Source organism: Neoarius graeffei, chromosome 26 (assembly GCF_027579695.1).
Source record: "Neoarius graeffei isolate fNeoGra1 chromosome 26, fNeoGra1.pri, whole genome shotgun sequence".
Classification (NCBI taxonomy): domain Eukaryota; kingdom Metazoa; phylum Chordata; class Actinopteri; order Siluriformes; family Ariidae; genus Neoarius; species Neoarius graeffei.
This window is the reverse complement of record NC_083594.1, coordinates 56,282,604-56,299,016: the sequence shown is the minus strand read 5'-3', so window position 1 is coordinate 56,299,016 and position 16,413 is coordinate 56,282,604. Positions and strand designations below refer to the sequence as shown.

Genomic DNA, 16,413 nt, shown 5'->3' with positions numbered 1-16,413 from the left:
AACATTTTCTTAAGTCTGAATTGCTTTTTCCTGCACAGTACATCATAACCGACTGTCCGCTGTAACATAACCACTGACACAATAAACTTATCCAAATTGGAGAAGTAATCACTCACCTCTACTATTTTCCCAAATGTTTGATCTAAAAGCCTGTTAATTTCCTCTAGAGAGTCGAGCGGTTCATCCATCGCCTGCGAGCCCAGATCAGACAGGCTGGAGATATCAGACAGAGCATCCTCATTCCCCGTGACCTCATCACCCCTTTCTTCTGCCGGTGGCTCTCCGGTGTTCAGTACAGTGATGTCTGTGACAGGTGGGTCAGTAACGGGCTCTGGAGTGATGGTCTCTGCCCCGCTATCTGACCCCAGATCAGTGCCTTCCCCATCGTTCAGCACCGCAGAGTTCTGATCCACTGACTGCCTCCGTTAGAGTATCAGTTTCTGTTTTGTTTTTATCCGCCATGTTTCCCATTGAAGCATTATCATCATTAATTTTTTTGTCCCGCTGGTTCTTTTGCAGCCGAGACGCTCGAGTCAGAAATCTCCATTTGTTTCTCCATTTCTTTGGGTCCCTTTTGGACCACAACCAAACCATCACTGGTCCCTTCACCCTCATCGGCCTGAGCTTTATGAGGACATGCAAACTTTATGACCAATATCGCCGCATTCAAAACACCGCATGCTCCCCATAGTTGCATACAACATGTAGGATTTATTTCCGTGTAAAACATGAAAAGAAACATCTAATGCTGGAGACTTGAGGAACATGAAGACCTGCTGCTGAAAAGACAGCACATGTTTCAGGGCCTCGTTCTTACAGCCCAGTGGGATCACTCTCATTGTGCTGGCAAATTTCCTGAACCTTGAGAGCTCGTGCTCAATGTCACTGTTTGGGATAAAGGGGGAACATTAGAGATGGCGACTTTAACTGTGGGCGAAACTCGTGTGGGCACAAACACTTCATTTATCCACACCCCAGTCTCAACAAGATGATTCACCAGCCGTTCTTCTTTAAAAAATATTACCACTGCTTTATTCATCCCAGACGCCAAAGTGATATTTTCATATCCGACCTGCTCACCGACTGTAAGCAGCACATCCTCCACACTCGATCCCACTTTAGGGACACACCTGATTCTGTGGCGGAGTGAAAGGGAAGGGCCACACCCAACTGGGTGAGACGCCATTCCTACACTCCGCCATGGTCACCACTTTCCTCCTAACAAAACTAAATCAACAATTAACACAAATTCTTAGATAACGCTAAACTGAAAGTTATTTTAATGCTTAAAGCAAGAAAAAAAGCAAGAAATAAAAGTACGAAAAAAGAAAGGGATAAACCCCAAACAATCGCACCCTCACCATGAATCCTCACACACTCCCAGCATGCGAGCGAGAGAGAGAGAGAGAGAGAGAGAGAGAGAGAGAGAGAGAGAGACCTTCAATTAGTCTTATTAATACAACAATTTTAGTTGACACACAATTTTGATTCGTCTGACAAGTACATGAACAAACAAACAAACAAACAAAAAAACTAAAAAGAACAATTCAATCACAATTTGAAAAAGTTAACAGTATGTGTATTCACATACTAATATTCTTGTTCCACGATTGACAGTCTATTATTTATATCATCATTTATAAAGACAAAAGCAAAGATTCATCAGACCCACAACATAACACGTCTCCTCGCCCCCACATTTCAACAAACTCATCTAGACATGTTATAATAAGCAAATTCTATTTTCAGCCGAGCTGCCACTAGACCCTTGTTCATGAGAACAGGATCGACTGACCCTGATCCCAGCATTTTGTTTCTCCTTGTGAGCCAAATGCTCATTTTAGCCTGACCCATCAGAAAGTTAAGAAGACTAATTTTCCTTCGTTTTGATGCACTGTATTTTAAGCTGAAAATGAAAGTTACCTCGTTCAGCTCCTCTTCAAATTCCCTGAACCATTCCTTCAATAAACCAAATAAACTTCTTAACCTTCCGCACTTTAGCCATAGTTGTTGCAATGTTTCCTCTTCCTGGCAAAAAGGACACCTCCTGTCTACCCTGGGATCTATGTGTGCCGCGTGTCTGTTTTTGGCTGCGGCCCCATGTACTATTCTCCACTGGAGACCCGCAGTGGATTTCTCTATAGGAGTTTTGTACAGGGACCTCCAGCATTCTCTGGGGGATGAGCCTGGTGCAAGCAACCCCGACCACCTCGACTCCTGCAGTCCGTCCAATGTCGCTTTGTGTATGACCTTGACACTCAGATAGTAGAAGGCCTTTTTTGAGGTTGCTGAAAAGTCCACTAGTTGGGGTGCTTTAAAGGATAGAAGTGTCTGTTCCTCCTCATCCTGGCTTTCCACTGTAGCAGCGATAGCCAGAGATGGGAAGAGCAGTTCCCCTCCATGAACCTCCGGGACAGGTTCCGCTCCTAGTGCCTTTCTGAAGTTACCGGGAAGTGAGGACAAGACTTTGTCTATCAGTCTTTGTAGCAAGCGGATTGATTTTATTCCTGACTCCTTGCTCAGTCTTTCAGCAGTTTTCCACGACCTTCCGCTCCTTAAGTTAGCCAACTTCACCAGCCCAGCCCTTACAAACGGTCTTTTCACACCTGTCCTACATTGCTTTAAAACTGTGTGTGTTAAGACTCTGAGCCTTTATGACCTTGTTCCAGGCCTTTAGCATGGTTTGATAAAATCCCGTAGTCCCAGACAAGTCCATCCCTTCCAGCCTCATCAAAAAGAGATGTTTGTCATCACCCAGATTCCCAGCTTTACATAAGAGTAGGCAGGCTGTTTTTGTCCACGCTAGCTCTCCCCTGTATAGAAGACGCTATGCTAACTGTAAACAGAAGGCTGTGATGCAACTCTGCAGGGCAATTAGTCCTTGACCTCCTTCATGTAGGGGTAAGAACAGCACAGCAGGTCTGGTCCAGTGATATCGCCAACAGAAAAAGTTTACCAGCTTCTTCTGGATCTCCTTAACGAGTGCTTCTGGTGGATCTAGGACAGTGAAAAAGTGCCACAGCATCGAAGCAATCAGGTTGTTCACAACCAGAGCTCTCCCCCAGTATGACAACTGGGGCAGGACCCAAGTCCAGCGAGACAACCTGGCACCTACCTTCTCGATAATCCCTTCCCAGTTTTTCTTTTTAAAATCCACACTACCAAGGAAGACACCTAGACATTTCATTCCCTCCCTGCACCATTCCAGTCTTGCTGGCAGAGTTGGCAATCCTTTCCTTTGCCACTGACCCATCATGTATGCTGCGCATTTTCCCAAGTTTATTTTGGCAGATGATGCTCTTTCATATAGGGCCAAATTTCACATAACACTACCTACATCCTCCTGTCCTCTTATAAAGATAGCCACATCATCTGCATAAGCGGACAGAGCTATGTTACCTTATTCGTTTACTTCCTGAAAGTAAGTAAGCCTGGAAGCCCCATTAGATCCTGTCTATGTAGTAATGGTTCTATTGCTAATGGAGTACAACTGTCCTGATAAAGGATATCCTTGTCTGATCCTTCTAAAAACTTTAACTGGACGACTACGTCCGCTACCGATTTTTAGGATAACAGAAGCCTTGGAGTATAGAAGTTTAACCCAGGAAATAAAAATGTTACCAAAACCAAAAGCTCTCAATGTTTTAAACAAATATTCATGATCAACCCTATCAAAGGCTTTTTCTTGATCAATGGATAAAAAAAAACCAACAAAGATTAAGTTCTTGTATAGTTGATAGGTCAATGATATCACATATTAAGAATAGATTGTCCATTATTGCATGTCCAGGAATGCAGTATGATTGTGCACTATAGTGTCGATGTGATTTTTTTAATCTATGAGCACACAGTAATGAAACAGGTCCCCAATCTTTTAGTAGTTCAAGGTCTCCCTTTTTTTGGTAGCAGTGAGAGAACTGCTTGTGTGCAGCTTGTAGGTAACTTCCCTGAGTTGAAGCAGTCCATGAAGACCTCCTGTAAATCTTTTCCCAGCAGTCTTCAGAAATGTTTGTAGAATTCTGACAGGAGGCCGTCCATACCGGAGGAGTGTCCATATGACATGTCCTGCACTGCCTTCGACATTTCCTCCATTGTAACGTGGGTTTCAGGAGCAGCTGCTTGGTCTGGCCTCAGCATTGGTAGTCCTTTGTGCAGCTCTTCTACTGAGGAAGGGTCAGAAGTTCCAGTGCTAAAGAGATCCTTGTAAAGATCCATGGCCAGTTTTCTCATTTCCACAGGGTCTTCTGTGATTTCCCCATTGGACCACTTGAGGTGGAGCATGAGATTTTGTTCTCTCACTTTCTTTTCTAGTTTGAAGAAGAATGATGTCGGGGCGTCCATGTCTTTGAGTGCAGAGATCCATACTTTTACCAGGGCTCCTTTAGCTTTTTCCTGCAGAAAGGAGCCTAGAGCGCTCCTCTTATCCTCTAGCTTTGTAATGTTATGATAATTTCTATTAACTATTTCCTCCTCAACCAGTTTGTTTTCTTCTTCTAATTGTTTTATTGTGTTCCTCTCTGTAGCTGATGTGTGCACCAAGTATTGTTGACAGTAGATCCTGATTTGGACTTCCCCCACCATGAAATTAAATCCTCAAATTCATTCTTTTTTAATCTCCATTGCTCCCAAAAAGCTGAAAAATGTTTACAGAAAGAATTGTCCTGGATTAGCTTGATATTGACCTGCCAGTATGAGCTTTGTGTTGAACAACCAGATAATGATAGATCTACTGTTATCATGTGATGGTCTGAGAAGCCAACAAGTGATATTGTTGCTGTTTTTGTTTGATTCCTACAGTGTTTACTAAGATAAATCCCATCTAGTCTGGCTGCACTTATTTGACCTTCTGCCACTTTGACCCATGTGTATTGCCGTCCTGTTGGGAGAAATTCCCTCCATGTATCTGTCAATCCATGTTCCTTCAACAAACCAGATAATAATGAAGCTGATTGTAAATGTGGTTCCTCTCCGTTCCTGTCTATTGTAAAAAGTGTGTTGTGCAGTTCCAGTCCCCTCCGAGCACCATCACGGAGTTATTATACTGTTTGAGTGTATTACTCATTTTTTGGAATAGTTTGACCCAGTCTGAGTATTCTGCCCCTGTTGTGTGTAGCTTCACAACTTGACAGATAGCTAAACAGATATGCCAATACCGAATAAAGCCGGAACCAAAGATGTGTGATCTCCAGTGTTTTACTTTGATTCAGCACTCAAACATACTTTGTGTGAAACTGAAATACGCAAACACAATACAAAGTGTGTCTTAGAAAATGTCCATAAAGAGGAGAAATATGTTAATTCAGTTTACTGCTAGCTGACAGCTAGAAAATAAATGCCCTTTAGCATAGCACAAACTCACCTAATTTACTGTAGGCTAACACATCGGCTAAGTCATTAATCAAACATAAATTACATAAAGCACATCATTTACCTACAAACGATGGTTTCTTGGACTCTCAGAAAGCCAAAATACACAAAGAATTGTTCGTAGTCACGGAGAGAGAGGTAAAGACTCCCGATACAAAGCGTGGTTCTAAATGAAACTAAATGTGCAGACAAAATGGATGCCGTAACCTTAACTACGAAATCAACAAACCTTATTTTAACTGCAACCTAAGTTGGCCACTAGGCGGAGCTCTAAGCACAGACATGACACTCCCCACCTGGTATTTATCAAATGCCACCATTTATAAATCCATAAAGTCAACAATTTAACTAAGACAAAGAGTCTTGTTTAAGTATCCGAAGACATCAGAAGAATCACTTCAGAGATGGGCCTTAAGGTCTTGATGCTTCCTTGTTTAGTGACCTTTAGCTCAATTTTCCTGACTTTCCCGTCACTACTGTGGAAGGCCTTGGTGACAAGTCCAACCGGCCACTGGTTCCTCTTCACCTGACTGTCCTTTAGTAGAATGACGTCTCCTTCTTTGATATTAGGCTTGCTCGCTTGCCATTTCTGACGATTTTGAAGAGAGTGGCCAGGTATTCCTTCCTCCATCATTCCCAAAATGTGTTGGCTAGGTGCTGCACCTGCTTCCACCTTTGACGACTGGTGTTCTTGTCGAATGTTCTGGGAGGGGGAAGAAAACTACTGACCTTCTGCATCAGTAGCATCGCTGGAGTCAACAAAGCAGGTGAGTGTGGGTTGTTGGATATTGGGGCAATCGGTCTAGCATTCATTATGGCTGACACTTCAGCAATAAACGTCGACAGCGCTTCCTGTGTGAGTTGAGAGGGTGCTTGAAGGAGCATAGAATCCAAGATTCGCCTAGCTACTCCAATGAGCCTCTCCCAAGCTCCTCCCATGTGAGACGCATGTGGGGGGTTGAAAACCCACTGGCAACCTTCATCTGTTAGGAAACCTTTCACACTCTCCTCTTCAGAGAGAACGTTCGGTTCCCTGCAGGCGCCCACAAAATTCGTCCCACAATCGGAATGGATGAGCTTTGCTGGGCCTCTCAAGGCAAAGAACCGCCTCAGTGCGTTGATGAAGCTGGAGCTCTCAAGCGTTTCAATCAGCTCAAAATGTACTGCGCATACGCTGAGACAGGTGAATATGACAGCCCACCGTTTAGAGTTTGCTGAGCCACCACGAGTCTTCCGTGTGATGACCATCCAACATGGGTAAACGGCAGCTCCATACTGAGTCGATCTGCCGGAAGATCTGCCATCTTCTGTTCGAGGGCCTTTCCACGAAGTTTCTGACAGATGACGCATTTATGGATTACCTTGTTGATACACCTTTTCGCTCCTACAATCCAGTATCCAGCACTTCTGATCGCGCCTTCTGTGAACAGACGACCTTGGTGCTTGACACGTTCATGGAAATGTCTGACGAAAAGAACGGCGACATGACTTTTCCCCAGGTATGACGATGGGATGCTTTTCATCATTCTCGGTGGATGCATGTGTAAGTCTTCCTCCTACTCTTAAGAGACTGTCATGGTCCACTGTTGGGTTCAACTTCCTCAGTGCACTAGCACAGGAGACTTCTTTTCCTGAGGACAAGTATTGAATTTCATCCTTCTAGGCATCCTGCTGTACTGCCTTAATGATGACCTTTCTGGCCTTTGAGAGGTGTTCAGGGGTTTGAGGTCTTGTGCAGTAATGCCAGCCATGACACTCATCACGTTGGTCAGATGGAACTTTGAATGTATCCATAACGTGAATGAGAAGTCCAATAGCACGAGTGAGAGACCTCCATGTTGAAAACTTCTTGAAGCGTTGAGAACCAAGATGAGGCTCCCCTGCCTGTGTTCTCAGGACCATGCAGTTCGGACGGACTTCCCCATCCGTGTCTGGGTCAACTAAGTCAAAAGGACTCCATGCTGGCAGGAGGCTCTCCTGCGCACTTCTTGAGGAAGACTGGACCAGTGAGCCAAGGAGACTCTTTCAAGTCTGATACATCGAGTGATCTTGTTGCATGGCCAACGGGGTTGAGACTGGTTGGAACATAGTGCCACTACTCTGTTGCGGTCGACTTCGGAATCCTCTGAACACGGTTACTAACATACACATAGAACCGCCTTTTTTGGTTGTGTATGTAGCCTAGTACGACTCTGCTATCGGTGTAGAATTCAAGGGCATGCAGAGTTATGCCCATCTCATTGACTATGAACTCTGACAACTCAACTGCTAAGACTGCCGCCCCTAACTCCAGTTGAAGGACTGTATGAGCGGCAAGGGGAGCGAGCTTAGCTTTGCCCAGTATGAAGCTGACATAACAGGTTCCACGACAGTCTACTACCTTCAAGTAAGCCACTGCTGCGATGGCCATGGTGGAGGCATCTGAAAAGACATGAACCTCAAGCCTTTGTGCTGAAGTGAGTGAGACACTGCAGTACATTCGAGGTATTTCAAAGTCCATAAGATCTTGCAAAGAGTTCTTCCATGCTGTCCATTTGGCCTTCCTTTCCATAGGGAGTGCAGCATCCCAGTCAGTAGAACCTGCAGTCAGTTCGCGAAGCAGAAACTTGCCATACACAGTGACTGGAGCGATGATGCCAAGTGGATCAAAAATACTATTGACGGTTGACAACACACCCCTGCGTGTGTAGGGCTTGTCCTCAGCGGCTATACGGTAAGTAAACATGTCATTTGTAAGATCCCAGCTCAGACCCAGGCTTCTCTGAATCATGGGAGCACCTTCTTCCAGGTCCAGATCTTTAAAGTTCTTAGCGTGATCTGTTGTGTGGAACGCATCCATTACTGCTGGGTTGTTTGACGCAATCTTATGCAATCTCAGATTGAAGTTTGCAAGCATATCTTGTGTTCTCCTTAACAGGTCCACAGCCTCCTCTACTGTTGGAAGAGACTTCAGGCCATCGTCCACGTAGAAATTGTGGTCCACAAAGTCTCTGGCATCCTTCCCAAATTCAGTCTCGCCACACTGGGCTGTTTGATGGAATCCATATATCGCCACTGCAGGTGACTGACTGTTTCCAAATACATGGACTCGCATCCTATATTCCACCATGGGTTTTGACAGGTCATTGTCGGCGTGCCAGAGAAATCTGAGAAAGTTGCGATGGTCCTCTCTGACCAGAAAACTGTGAAACATCTGTTCCACGTCAGCCATGACAGCAACTGCTTCCTGCCTGAAACGTATTAACACTCCTAGTAAGCTGTTGTTCAGGTCAGGCCCGGTAAGTAGCACGATTCAAGGAGATACCTCTATGCTGGCCGCTGGAATCAAAAACGACCCGTATTTGGCCAGGCTTGCGGGGGTGGTATACACCAAACATAGGCAAGTACCACACCTCCTCATTTTCTTTGACAGGTGGGGCGAGCTCTGCATGGTTCTGGTCGAATATTTTTCGCATGAATGTGACGAAGTGGTCACGCATCTCTGGCTTTCTCTCCAGGGTTCGGCTAAGAGACCTAAAGGGCTGCAGTGCCTGCTCTCTGTTATTAGGAAGCAGCTGGCGAGATGGACGAAACGGGAGAGGTGCGACCCAGCTGTTGGAGCTGTCCACGAACATTTATCCATTAACTCAATGAACATCCTATCCTCCATGGAGAATGAGATGATGTCGTCATGTTGAGTTCGCTCAAAGACATCACTGCCGAAGTTGCACTCTGTGCTTATAGACTGAAAGAGTCTCGGTGTGTATTCAGATGAGGCAGAGTGGGTCTTGGCAGCGAATCTCTTGGTGACCTTTATCTGGTTGGGACATGGTGTGCACAGACTTGGACGTCCATTCATACGAATGCTTGTACGAAAGGTGTCGATTACCGCTGGCTTGTGTGCAGAGCCCAGGCAGACATTTCCCACTATTACCCAACCAAAGTCAAGTCGTTGCGCATAAGGGGCATTGTAGGGGCCATTGCGCTGTTCCCTAACTTTGTGAGCACAAAGAATATCTCTTCCCAAAAGCAGCAGGGTTTTGGCCTCAGGGTCGATGGCTGGAATCTCATGAGTGACCAACTTCAGATGAGCAAAGTAGTGGGCAATCTCTGGTGATGGAATCTCTGAACGATCGTCATGTATGTAGTTGCATTCTATGAGTGTTGGAAGAAGCACTTGTGTCTTGCCGTCCAGTGACAATGCTTGGAACCCTGTTGCATGTCTTCCAGCTATTTCTGTGATGCCAGCACAGGTGCGGAGGGTGTAGGGATGACCTTCGCTCTTAACCCTGAACAGGTCAAAAAACTCAGACTTTGCTAGTGAGCGACTGCTCTGTTAATCAAGAACTACATACATCTTGACAGGATCTTCTTGATGGCCATATGGAAAGACTTTAACCAACAAATCTTGGAGCAAGACCTGGGGCTCAGTCCTGCACCGCAGATTTCAGTGCACCTCATGCTGATCTCAGGAGCAGGGTGCGCATCTTCCTCCCCGCCATGCTCTCCTGCAGCGTTCTCTTGTTGCCAGGGTGGCGGTCTTGGGTGGAGTGCTGTTACATGCCTATCACTCTCACACTCGTTACACTTGACCACCACCTTGCAGTCTCTAGCTAGGTGCGTAGTGGAAGAACAGCAACGATAGCACACACCCTTGTCTTTAAGAAAAGCCTTTCGCTCTTCCAGGGGCTTTGCTCGAAATCCCCGACACCGTTTGAGAGGGTGGGGCTTGTTCTTGTGCCATAGACAGTGCTTTCCCGGATCAACAGGTGTGTCGGAGGGACTGCCAGCAGATGGGGATTCAGCTGTTGATTCAACTTCGGTCTTGTGAGCGGCGATGGCTATCTTCCTTTGAGGCCGTTTCTTGAAGCTGATGTCAGGTTTTATCTGGCTCATGCCAGAGCTGAAGTTAAAGCTCAGGTCATTTCTTGCTTGTGCTTCTGTGTACACAAAGTCTGTAAAGAATGAGAATGGCGGAAATGACACGTGATGTTTTCTTTTATACTGTGAACCCTGATTTATCCATTTTTCTTGTAAAGGATATGGCAGCTTTTCAACGATTGGGTTGACGCCTCTTGACATGTCCAAGTAGAAAAGACCAGCCAAGAAGCCCTCCGTTTTAGCTGAAAGGACTTCATGTAAAAGATCGCCAAGCTCACGCAACTTCAAAGGATCTTGCTTAGTTATTTTCGGGAAGGATTCTATCCTGTCAAGGAGTGCCTTTTCTATTACTTCAGGAGCACCATAAACCTCTTCAAGGTGGTCCCATGAAGTCTTGAGCCCAATGTCTGGGTATCTTATGTGCACAGATCTCATTCTCTTCACATACTCAGAAGACGCAGTGCCTAGCCACTTGGTTAACAGATCGAGTTCTTCACTCGCTGTGAGATACAACCATTGTTTGGCATTATCGAAGGAAGACTTCCACGCCCAGTAATTTTCTGGGCAATCGTCAAATTTAGTAAGTCCAGCGTGAATGAGCCCACGCCGAGCTAGAAACCGAGCTATGTCACTCATGGGTTCTTCTCCGCTGAGAGATGGATGTGGAAGGGGAGAAAGCCAAGTGTTGTGGCAAAGGTTTGAAATCAGATGGGCTATTAGTCCATGGATTATGCACACTTCTCACATGCTCTGGGGTTTGCTTTGAGCTAAGGTGCTGCCTCCTTATATCAGAGCGTGGATGGAGTAAGTCCTGACGTATGGTGCTCTAAGGCAGCTTATCATCAGTGGGTTGTTGGGATCTGCAAGGAGCTCAGGGTGATTAAGATCCTCCTCTTTGAGTGATTGATTGCATGGAGGTGTCACAGAGTGCCGCTCCACAAAATCTTTTGTACGCTCTATAGGATCTTCAGCAGAAGCTAAACTTTGTCGAGCACTTAAGACTCCTTCACTTACTGACTCAGCAACCTCTTGATATACCTTGGCTTCAGCCATTGCAGCAGCTGCCTCCTTTTCGTGCCTTAACGCAATGAGAGTGTCTTCCATACGGACTTCGAGTTCTTTCTGAGCATAATGTGCGCGTGCGCGCTCTGCCTCTGCTCTAGTATTAGCTGCCTGCAAGCTCACTGCTGAGCTGTTTGAATGCTTAGCTGATCGTGCTGTCTGTGATCTTGTTTCAGAGTTTCTTTTGTCCTCCATAATTTTGTGTTCGTGTAGGTCTTCTCGTCTCTAGGTGAGATGAGAAGAATGTGACTGGACTCTTCTGAAGACTGTAGAATGGTCGGATGAGTGCCCACAGATGATACGTTTTTTTCACTATTCTGCCCCTGTTGTATGTAGCTTCACAACTCGACAGATAGCTAAACAGATATGCCAATACTGAATAAAGCCGGAACCAAAAGATGTATGATCTCCAGTGTTTTACTTCGATTCAGCACTCAAACATACTTTTTTGTGTGAAACTGAAATACACAAACAATACAAAGCGTGTCTTAGAAAATGTCCATAAAGAGGAGAAATATGTTAATTCAGTTTACTGCTAGCTGACAGCTAGAAAATAAATGCCCTTTAGCATAGCACAAATTCACCTAATTTACTGTAGGCTAACACATCAGCTAAGTCATTAATCAAACAAATTACATAAAGCACATCATTTACTTACAAACGATGGTTCCTTGGACTCTCAGAAAGCCAAAATACACAAAGAATCGTTCATAGTCACGGAGGGAGAGGTAAAGACTCCCGATACAAAGCGTGGTTCTAAATGAAACTAAATATGCAGACAAAATGGATGCCGTAACCTTAACTACGAAATCAACAAACCTTATTTTAACTGCAACCTAAGTTGGCCACTAGGCGGAGCTCTAAGCACAGACATGACACTGAGCCAACATTGAAAGCGTAAACATTTATGAATCTAAAAGGTGTATTTTTAATTGTGGCCTGCACTATAATAGTTCGACCCTGCTCTACTTCTCTGAAGGAAATGTGTGAAGGACTCACGCTCTGTGAGAAGAGTATTGCTTCTCCTGCACTTATGTTAGTACCATGGCTAAAGAAAACCTGCCCCCTCCACCTCATCCCCCAGTCCATCTAATCACTAGAGCTATGCGTTTCCTGCAGAAAGAGAATATTGATTTTTTTGTCCTGCTAAGCTCAGTGATCATAGCGCTCTTCTTATCTCTACCTCCATTTATATTTAAGGAGCTAATCCTTAAACTTCCCATGAGGAAAGGAGAAGAGAAAGAAAGAACCACAGAGAAATACACCAATAGGAGAAAAAAAAAAAAAAAAAAAAAGACACCCTCAGTGCTTTACCCATTTTATTTCTGTCTACGGAGAGGAGCTTTCCCCCATTTTTTCTTTTCTCAGTAGCTTTTTTAATCAAAACCTTTTTTGCTTGTTCTGTTGCTCTTCACCAACTTCCTTTTTATAACCGACCATCAGTTTATCAGCATCAGGGGAAAAAAAAAAAAAAAAGTGTTCACGTCTACAGTATGTTTACCAAAAGTTTCATCCAAAAAATCATTTATTTCATGCAGTGTGTAAAGCTGTTTGTCATCCTGTGATAAATAATCAGAAATATCGGAAAAGGAATCAGCTAACATTTCTTCATCCTGGTCCATTTCACCTTCTAAACCCACTGCTGCTGTCTCTTTAACCTGTTCGGTTTGCTGGGCGTTTCCCCCTGACTGGGCTGGGGAGTGTTTGGGACAGTGTTTACTTCTCACTCATCCTCTGTCATGGCTTCACTTCCAGGTGTCCCCTCAGTGCAAGTCTGAGACTCGATCCCAACCTGAAAGGAGCTGCCCTCCCTGACCTTGGTGTCTAAACCAGAGTTTCTGTCCGTGGTCTCACCCTCTGCTTGCGCGCAGTGCAGACAAAAAAAGCGCTTGTGTCCAACACCCCCACGCTCAAAAACACTTCATATTTCCTGAATTAGCGTAAACCATATAATACCCTTCTTCATATTTTACTCTAAAAGAGATTTCCAGTGATGGAGAGTTGAAGAATATAAACCTATCCACAGAGACTGAACATGCTGCAGCTTTGGGTCTTTACAGCTGAGGCAAATGGTTTTAAATCCACTCGCGAGCTTCCAGAATCACTGTAACTCTCTCTCCAGTGCTTCATTAGGGATGCAGGGAGGTGCTCCCTCCCAATACGGTCACTCTAGTGGTCGGTACAGCTAGCGGAGAAACTATAACCAAACTGTCATCTACAACCCCGATTCCAAAAAAGTTGGGACAAAGTACAAATTGTAAATAAAAACAGAATGCAATAATTTACAAACCTCAAAAACTGATATTGTATTCACAATAGAACATAGACAACATATCAAATGTCGAAAGTGAGACATTTTGAAATTTCACGCCAAATATTGGCTCATTTGAAATTTCATGACAGCAACACATCTCAAAAAAGTTGGGACAGGGGCAATAAGAGGCTGGAAAAGTTAAAGGTACAAAAAAGGAACAGCTGGAGGACCAAATTGCAACTCATCTCATCTCATTATCTCTAGCCGCTTTATCGTTCTACAGGGTCGCAGGCGAGCTGGATCCTATCCCAGCTGACTACGGGCGAAAGGCGGGGTACACCCTGGACAAGTCGCCAGGTCATCACAGGGCTGACACATAGACACAGACAACCATTCACACTCACATTCACACCTACGCTCAATTTAGAGTCACCAGTTAACCTAACCTGCATGTCTTTGGACTGCGGGGGAAACCGGAGCACCCGGAGGAAACCCACGCGGACACGGGGAGAACATGCAAACTCCACACAGAAAGGCCCTCGCCGGCCCCAGGGCTCGAACCCGGACCTTCTTGCTGTGAGGCGACAGCGCTAACCACTACACCACCGTGCCTCCCCAAACTGCAACTCATTAGGTCAATTGGCAATAGGTCATTAACATGACTGGGTATAAAAAGAGCATCTTGGAGTGGCAGCTGCTCTCAGAAGTAAAGATGGGAAGAGGATCACCAATCCCCCTAATTCTGCGCCGACAAATAGTGGAGCGATATCAGAAAGGAGTTCAACAGTGCACAATTGCAAAGAGTTTGAACATATCATCATCTACAGTGCATAATATCATCAAAAGATTCAGAGAATCTGGAAGAATCTCTGTGCGTAAGGGTCAAGGCCGGAAAACCATACTGGGTGCCCGTGATCTTCGGGCCCTTAGACGGCACTGCATCACATACAGGCATGCTTCTGTATTGGAAATCACAAAATGGGCTCAGGAATATTTCCAGAGAACATTATCTGTGAACACAATTCACCGTGCCATCCGCCGTTGCCAGCTAAAACTCTATAGTTCAAAGAAGAAGCCGTATCTAAACATGATCCAGAAGCGCAGACGTCTTCTCTGGGCCAAGGCTCATTTAAAATGGACTGTGGCAAAGTGGAAAACTGTTCTGTGGTCAGACGAATCAAAATTTGAAGTTCTTTATGGAAATCAGGGACGCCGTGTCATTCGGACTAAAGAGGAGAAGGACGACCCAAGTTATCATCAGCGCTCAGTTCAGAAGCCTGCATCTCTGATGGTATGGGGTTGCAGTAGTGCGTGTGGCATGGGCAGCTTACACATCTGGAAAGACACCATCAATGCTGAAAGGTATATCCAGGTTCTAGAGCAACATATGCTCCCATCCAGACGACGTCTCTTTCAGGGAAGACCTTGCATTTTCCAACATGACAATGCCAAACCACGTACTGCATCAGTTACAGCATCATGGCTGCGTAGAAGAAGGGTCCGGGTACTGAACTGGCCAGCCTGCAGTCCAGATCTTTCACCCATAGAAAACATTTGGCGCATCATAAAACGGAAGATACGACAAAAAAGACCTAAGACAGTTGAGCAACTAGAATCCTACATTAGACAAGAATGGGTTAACATTCCTATCCCTAAACTTCAGCAACTTGTCTCCTCAGTCCCCAGACGTTTACAGACTGTTGTAAAGAGAAAAGGGGATGTCTCACAGTGGGAAACATGGCCTTGTCCCAACTTTTTTGAGATTTGTTGTCATGAAATTTAAAATCACCTAATTTTTCTCTTTAAATGATACATTTTCTCAGTTTAAACATTTGATATGTCATCTATGTTCCATTCTGAATAAAATATGGAAGTTTCAAAATTTCCACATCATTGCATTCCGTTTTTATTTGTACTTTGTCCCAACTTTTTTGGAATCGGGGTTGTAAAATAACACCACTTTCAACCAAGGAAACAACCAAATACTCCTCTCTCAAAAACACCACTACAGCTTTATTCATTCTTGAGCCATAAAAAATATTTTATGACCCACTTTTTCACCAACAGCCAATAAAACATCTTCGTAGAGCTGGGCAATATGGCCTAAAAAAAATCTTCGATTTTTTCCACAAAAAATCCGATTTTAATTGATTTTCCCCCCTACTAAAAATCAAACTACAGATGACAAAGAAATGGTTCAAAACAAGTTTTACCTTCATTTTGTTTTCACTAAAATTTCCCCTTTTGGGTTAAAGTGCAACCAGAAACCAAAAAGAAGGCAAAAAACAAGCTTGTAGATGAGACCATCGCGATAACATCTGTGATTGCCTTCCACCGCCCCATTCTGATCATCAGGCACACAGTTCGAAAATGTGCCCGGGACGGTTGCTTGCTTTACTGTGGATGGTGCGCTCGTGCTGCGGCTGTGTTCGTTCCGCTGGGAGCAGCACTTCTCCCGCTCTGCTGCAGGCTTCTGTTTAAGGTGTTGGAATAAATTCGTCGTGCTGCTTCCTTTGGAAGCAACCGTTTTCAAACACACCTTACAACAAGGACTTGTTTGGTCTACATCCGACGCCGCAAAACCGAACCAATTCCAGATCACGGAGGAAGTTACTCCTTTCTTGGGCACAAGTTGCGGCTTTCCCCCAATTGCTGCCATGTTGTTTGTGTGTCTCTCTATGGCAAGCGCGTGGGAGGAGGGCGATAGTGTCAGTGCCCGATCCATCCCTGCTGCCCGATCCGTTCTGCACATGCGCAGAGGGGAGCGTCGGTGGCGGAAATTAAAACTGAGAGAAAACCGATTTTCATAAAAACACATCGTCCTTAACTGTAAATTCAAATTAATCGATAAAATCGATTTATCGCCCAGC

General features: G+C 44.8%; 1 protein-coding gene across 1 annotated transcript in view; it reads right to left on the bottom strand.

Annotated features, from left to right (window-relative positions):
* c26h6orf89 (chromosome 26 C6orf89 homolog) overlaps positions 1–16,413 on the bottom strand; it is a 32,926-nt gene that overhangs the window by 12,857 nt on the left and 3,656 nt on the right. The gene's annotated exons all lie outside the window — the stretch shown is intronic.